The sequence below is a fragment of the Narcine bancroftii genome, chromosome 5 (genome assembly GCF_036971445.1).
Source record: "Narcine bancroftii isolate sNarBan1 chromosome 5, sNarBan1.hap1, whole genome shotgun sequence".
NCBI classification, from domain to species: domain Eukaryota; kingdom Metazoa; phylum Chordata; class Chondrichthyes; order Torpediniformes; family Narcinidae; genus Narcine; species Narcine bancroftii.
This window is the reverse complement of record NC_091473.1, coordinates 89,064,870-89,072,395: the sequence shown is the minus strand read 5'-3', so window position 1 is coordinate 89,072,395 and position 7,526 is coordinate 89,064,870. Positions and strand designations below refer to the sequence as shown.

The 7,526-nt window shown below is 40.0% G+C and overlaps 1 protein-coding gene across 5 annotated transcripts in view; it reads right to left on the bottom strand.

The window, feature by feature from the left end:
* pde4dip (phosphodiesterase 4D interacting protein) overlaps positions 1-7,526 on the bottom strand; it is a 564,002-nt gene that overhangs the window by 281,010 nt on the left and 275,466 nt on the right. The gene's annotated exons all lie outside the window — the stretch shown is intronic.

Genomic DNA, 7,526 nt, shown 5'->3' with positions numbered 1-7,526 from the left:
TCTTCTCCCTCTTCTATTCTTGCTGACAAGTCCTCTCTCAATCTTATTCCTACTTCATGTTAATCAATTCAATTTTATTGTCATCTGATTGTACAAGTACAATCCATCAAAACAGTGTTCTCCAGTCCTCGGTGAAAAACATGTAGGCACACAACCAAACATAATGCACAAACAGACAAAAATACATATGCAGGACAAGTATTCATCTATACAAATAAATAAATATTGTCTCATGAATATGAGAGTCTCAGATGGTTAGTGTGAGCAGTTCCTTTGGTCATTCAGCATTCTCACTGCCTGTGGGAAGAAGCTGTTTCTTGGCCTGGTGGTACTGGCTCTGATAATCCTGTATCTCTTCCCTGACAGGAGCAGCTGAAAAATGCTGTGTACAGGGTGGAAGGGGTCCTCAATGATTTTGCATGCCCTCTTTTGACTACGATCTCAGTAGATCACGTCGATGGGAGGGAGGGAGACTCCAGTGATTCTCTCTTCTACTGTTATGGTCCTGTGGATTGAGCTCCGATCTTTTGCTGATAATGCTGTTTCTCCTGGCTCTGGAAAGCCAGATGTTTAATTGGCAATGAATTGACCAACCATTTATTCATAACACTGGTTATGATTTAAATATTTAAATAGTCTATTACATGTGTCATGTGAACATGTGTGTGAATAAGATGGACTTTTGTTTCCAAAAGAAAATAATTTTTTGCCTTCATTTCTCTTTGACACTTGTTTATTGGATGCAATGTCATTTAACGCATTCAGTTGATAAATGTAGCCATGTTGTGATATGGAACTTTTTCTTTTGAGTGTACAGCATAAAAAGTAGTTAAAAAAATGGCAGTGTACATATTTCCAGAAAGTATTTCAATGGTATTCCAAAATCACAATGATCAGATTCTTCCATGAGATTAATGTAGATATAGTCCATTATAAATAGAGAAAAAACGAATGTAAAAAAAACCCATGACAGCAAGAAGTCAAATGATAAAGGTACAAACAAAAACATAGACACACAAACACATAGGCAGACCACAGTAACTATGAACTAGCAAGAATATTTTATTTCCCAGACTGTAACAAATTCCAGCTAATTCAACCTGGGGAAGTATTGGAACAGAGGCTTTTAAAACTTTAATTCAATGTGTACCAGCTTCCAGATTTATCAGCCTGCTGGATATTCCTACCAGTTCATCTATAAATCTCAATACCCAATCTTATGCACCAGTCCCCTTTCAACTGCATGCCCTTTCTACCATTCACCTCTCTGACTTTCGCTCCAACTCCTTACATCTATAGTTTATACTCATGATATCACAAATGGATCACTGGATTATTTCATCTACATACTCCTACAAATGTATTGTGTATCCAGAATACAGCTTGCATACCTCTGCATTAATCAATGCCAGAATTGCCACAATGGTTGTCAAAATTAAGCTATAATGATAATTTTCTCTTATCTTTTTATTCATTTATGGGATATCAGAGTCACTGGTAAGTCCATTTTTTTTACTCATTCCACCGCATCTTAGGTGGCAGGTCAGATCACTTGGGATCCAGAGTGAGCTGGATAATTGATGGTAAAAAACAGAGGGCTATAGTGTGTTACTCGTATTGGAGGCCTCTGGCCAGTGGGGTTCTGCAGGGATTGGGGATTTTGTTTGTCATTGATATTAACAATTTGGATAACAATATGGTTAATAAGTTTGTGGTCGGGTAATCTAAAACAAGGGAAAGAATTTGTCCACCCATCAAATGAGCTGCTAGAGGCAGTGTTAGAGGGAAGTATAATTGTAACATTTAAGAGATATTGAGAGAAATACATGGATAGTAAAAGTTTTGAGTGATATAGACCAAATGCAGGAAAATGGGATTAGCAAAAGGGCCTGTTTCCATGCTGTAAAACTAAATAGACAGTGTTTGTTTTCCTTGGAGTAGAGGAGGCTTGGGGGCATTATATTTATCAAATGAATGTGCTCTGTTGGCATTGTTAATACTATTAAACAATGGTTTCCGCTCTGCTAAAATCTTTCTAAAGTCTTAATTTTTGTGATCAGGGTTCTGCTGCTGTGGTATCTGAAAAATAAATGTCAGAGAAATGGAGGGGGCAAATTGACTCCTTTTGAAAGCCAAACATTCACCTGATGTCTTCTTTTGGAAGACAATGATCCATTTTATGAATGAATAGGTGTGTATGTAATAGTCATGCCGCCTGTAAAGGTACAAAAAATACACAACAAAACCACAAAACATGAAACACAGATTTTATTCAAGTCACAGCAGTAGGAATGAGTAGTATGAATGTCAGGTAGCCAGTGCTACCCTGGTTAATACCAGAATCTCATTCAAAGGTTACAGTGAGAAGGTACAGTATATATGGCCATTTTTAATCAATCTCTTACAAATCTCTTTGAATTTGTTTGAGGTACATTGTTTCATGTCTGAGCTTAACACATCTCAGGGTGTAGTTTCTTAAGAAATGGAAATGATTGACGGCAAACAAATATTCACATGAACAAGTAAATTTGAATAGATTTCATTTCTTGCATACAAATAAGTTACTGTCTAAGACGTTTGGTGCCAATAACTTGCTTTGTATACCTGGGATTTAGACTTTATCAGTCTGGGGAAATAATTGAATCTTTAAGAAGCTCAAAGGAAACATTTGCTCAATTTCAAATGGCATTTTTTCACAGAAAGTTCGGAATTATTCAGAAAAAAATTAGCATACTTACCTACGGTGTGTCTGGATGTGGTCTTTTACACAGGATCACTTGCACTTTTAGGGCACTTTTACACAGCATTCCTGTGTTGCGGAGTTTGTTGGGGGGACCAGAGTATTCATTAGGCCTGTTTCTTACAGAGTGGCTGCAGTCATTTTACACTGCAGACGCTCTGTAAAAATGTGTAGGGATCTCAGGGGAAAATTACGGGATGGAATTTACATAATAAACTGTCAGCATTTTTACATTGCCACCAGAGCAAAAAATCTCCTGAAATTTTCTGCTCTTCAGTGGCTGTGTAAAAGTGCCTAAAGAGATAATATAGCTTATTTATAGGCCCTTTCATGCAGTGAAAAAGCCCGAGTGTAAAGGCGAAGATTCTCCGCCCTTACATCGAGAGACTTACCTCCATGAGTGCGCTGTGTCGGCTCCAAAGTGCCGACTGCAATTGCTCTTAGGGAAGGATCATCAGTGGAGCGCTGCATTCCACCATCTTGCATAAATGCAATGCCACTCTAAGCGGCTGGCTAGGGACAGGCTGATGATTTCGCGATGACACCATCAGCCCGCAACCCATCTCCCTCTCCCTCCATGTATCTCTCAGGGCAGGGACGGACGGCAGGGGCCATTAGGGTAGGGGCGGCTGGTGGGGACTGTCAGGCCAGGGGGGGTGCTGGCAGAGGCCATCAGGACAGGGGTAGCTGATGGGGGCCATCAGGGAAGGGGGGTGGCGGGGGACATCAGGGCAGAAGTAGCTGGCAGGAGTCGACAGGGCAGGGGCAGCCAGTGGCAGCCATCGGGGGGTGGCTGGTGCAAGCTGTGACAGCCTCATCGGCTGCACCAGCACCTCACTGGGATGCTTTGGTCTTTGGGGCCATTCGTCAACACTAGCGGCTCAAAACATGGCAGAGCAATGGCCGTCTTCCCTAACCATAATCCCCCACGTAGCTGGAACCCTTTTGGGAAACACAGAGTGGTTCCAGCTGCATGGGAGATTATGGGTAGGGAAGACAGCCATTGCTCTGCCATATATTTATGATGGACGGCACCACAGCAGCAGTCACCCCATCTCCATCGGCTCAGGAGGGTGCTTTGAGGCGCCGCTCAACATGAATGTGACACAAGAGCAGCTTTTTAGGGCTGCTCCATGAAAGATAAGTTTATATTTTTCCCTCCGCACTTATAGTCAACCTCCAGGCAGAGATTTGGAATGAAAGGGTCTATTGAGAGAAGAAGTCTTCTGTAGTCATCTTGATAGATCGCTATCAGTCAGTCATTAATCAAATAGGAGCAGGTTCTGTCAGAACCTGTAAACTTGTTGAAAAATTCATTTAGGAAGTGGCTTTGAATAGTTAATTTAATTGCTAATTTAGCTTTCCGGAAAAAACTCAGTGTCTACTTTGAGTAAACATGTGGTTTTTTTCTAACACAGGTTTTAAAGCTAGGGAATTCTGTATTTAATAAAAAAACAAAATAATTAAGAAAAAAGTTTTTCTTAATAACTTGTTTTTGGATGGTTCAAAATACAAACTTTCACAGGTATATAAAAAGGCATGCAAAATGTCTACATGAGATACATTAAATATTTCAATAAAATCACTAGGGAAAAAAATATTGAACCACTTGAAGTAAAGAAAAATAGTGGGGAGGTCATGAAGCATATAAGGATAACCGAGAAGGTAGTGATGGCTGTGTTGAAAAAGTTAAAGGTGGATAAATCTCCGGGACCGGACAAAATATTCCCAAGGACACTCAGGAAGGCTTGTGGACAGATAGTGGGGCCATTAACAGAGATATTTAGGATGTCACTGGTCACGGGGGTAGTGCCAAAGGATTGGAGGGTGGTGCATGTAGTTCTGCTGTTTAAGAAAGGGTCCAAATGTAAACCTGGGAATTATAGGCCCGTGAGTCTGACGTCTGTGGTGGGTAAGTTGATGGAAAGTGTTCTGAGGGATGGTATTTACAAATATTTGGAGGTACAGGGATTGATAGGGAGTAATCAGCATGGTTTTGTCAGGGGTAGATCAGGCTCGACAAACCTGATTGAGTTTTTCAAGGGGGTTACAAAAAAGGTTGATGAAGGGAAGCTGTGGATGTTGTCTATTTAGACTTTAGTAAAGCTTTTGACAAAGTTCCCCACAGGAGGTTAGGAAAAAAGGTGGAGGCATTAGGTATAAATAAGGAGGTAGTGAAATGGATTCAGCAATGGTTGGATGGGAGGTGTCAGAGAGTAGTGGTAGAAAATTGTTTGTCCAATTGGAGGCCGGTGACTAGTGGAGTTCCTCAGGGATCGGGCCTGGGTCCACTATTGTTTGTTATATATATTAACGATCTGGAAGTAGGGGTGGAGAATTGGATAAGCAAGTTTGCAGATGATACAAAGATTGGTGGTGTTGTGGACAGTGAGGAAGATTACCGTAAATTAAAAGGTGATTTAGGAAGGCTGGAGGTGTGGGCTGAGAAATGGCTGATGGAATTTAATACAGATAAGTGTGAGGTGTTACATTTTGGAAAGGCAAATCTAAATAGGTCATATACATTGAATGGTAGGCTATTGAGATGTGCAGAGCAACAAAGGGATTTAGGAGTTATGGTAAATAGTACCCTCAAGGCTGATACTCAGGTAGATGATGTGGTGAAGAAGGCATTTGGAATGTTGTCCTTCATAAATCGGAGTATTGAATTCAAGTGTAGGGAGGTTATGATGAAATTGTACAAGGCATTGGTGAGGCCAAATTTGGAGTACTGTGTACAGTTTTGGTCACCAAATTATAGGAAAGATATAAACAAAATAGAGAGAGTACAGAGAAGGTTCACGAGAATGTTGACAGGATTTCAAGGTTTGAGTTACAGGGAAAGGTTGTGCAGACTAGGGCTTTTTTCTCTGGAGCGTAGAAGATTGAGGGGGGACTTGATAGAGGTGTTTAAGATTTTAAAAGGGACAGACAGAGTAAACGTGGATAGGCTTTTTCAATTAAGAGTGGGGGAGATTCAAACTAGAGGGCATGGTTTAAGATTGAAGGGGGAAAATTATAAGGGGAACATGAGGGGAAATTTCTTTACGCAAAGAGTGGTGGGGAAGTGGAATGAGCTTCTGGCAGACGTGGTCGAGGCGGGATCATTGGTGACATTTAAGGAAAGACTGGATAGTTACATGGAGAGGAGGGGACTAGAGGGGCATGGACCGGGTGCTGGTCAGTGGGACTAGGAGGGTGGGAATTTGTTACGGCATGGACTAGTAGGGCCGAACTGGCCTGTTCTGTGCTGTAAGTGGTTATATGTCAGATCAACCGCAAATTGGACATTCAAATGGTAAAGGAGTGTGATGGAGGAATATAAAATTATAAAAGAGCAGGAAACATTCTTCATTTCAAGAATATAAGAATATAAGAGAAGGGATGTGATGTGTTATGGCACTGGTTAGACTTCACTTGGAATAGTGTGAGCAGTTTTGGGCTCCTAATTTAAAAGATATGTTAATGTTAGACAATATTAGAAGAGGTTCACAAGGATGATTCCAGGAATGAAAGGGCTGTCATGTGAGGAGCATTCGATAGCTTTGGCCTGTACTCATTTGAATTTAGGAGAATTAAGGAAGATTTCATTGAAACATTTTGAAAGGCATGGACAGAGTAAATGTAGAAAGGTTGTTTCCCATGGTGGAAGAGTCTAGGCCAAGAGGGAACAACTTCAGGAATGAAGGGAATCTGCTTAGAACAGAGATGTGAAGGAATTTCATCAGCGAGAGGGTGGTAAATCTATGGAATTTGTTGCCACATGTGGTTGTGAAGGCCAGGTCATTGGGTGCATTTAAGACAAAGATCGATATGTTCTTGATTGGCCAGGGCATCAAAGGTTATGGGAAGAAGACTGGGCAGTGGGGCTGAGTGGGAAAATGGATCAGCTCAGATTAAATGGTTGGAGCAGGCTCAGTGGGCTGAATACACTCTTTATACTCAGATGTGTTATGGTCTTATTTTCCCATAAAAATGATATTTACAATTAGCAGGGAAAGGGTAAGAGATTTAGCAAAGATCTGAGGAAGCCTTTTTCATCCCAAGGATGGTTGGAAGCTGGATTGCACCCCTTTAGAGGGTGCTCTCAACATTTAAGAAATATTTAGTTAAGCACTTAAATCACCAAGGCATTGAAGAAAGGGGAGAAATTTGTGTGGACTAAAGAGTGTCAGACAGCTTTAGAAAATTTAAAGGATATGCTATGCCATTATCCTGTGTTGAAATCTCCTGATTTTGATAAACTTTTCTGTTACAGTGGACGCTAGTGAGGGAGCAGCAGAATTTATTGCAAAAACATAACATAAATAAAATTGACCATCTAGTTGCCTACTTTTAAAAAAATTTTTATGTTCATCAAAGGAACTATTCCACTATTGAAAAAGAACTGTTAGCTATTGTGTCTGCTCTGCAGAATTTTGATGTATATCTCAGTACTTCTCAGGAACTAATTGTGGTATTTACTGACCACAATCTTCTGGTGTTTTTGAATAAAATGAAGAACAAGAACAGAAGATTGTTAAACTGGAGCTTGATATTACAAGAATATAATCTCCAAATTATTCATATCAGAGGTTCAAATAATGTTATAGCAGATTGTTTGTCAAGATGTTAAAATTTGTCATGTATAAAAATGCTCTCAACATTGTTACTTTATTATAATATGTTATATGTATTGCAAATTGTTATATCTTTAGTGATTTTAAAGACAGTTTAGTCAACTTAAGAGTTAAAATTCCTTTAAAGAGGGGAGGAGTAATGTAGATAAATATTTGGAGAATTTGGT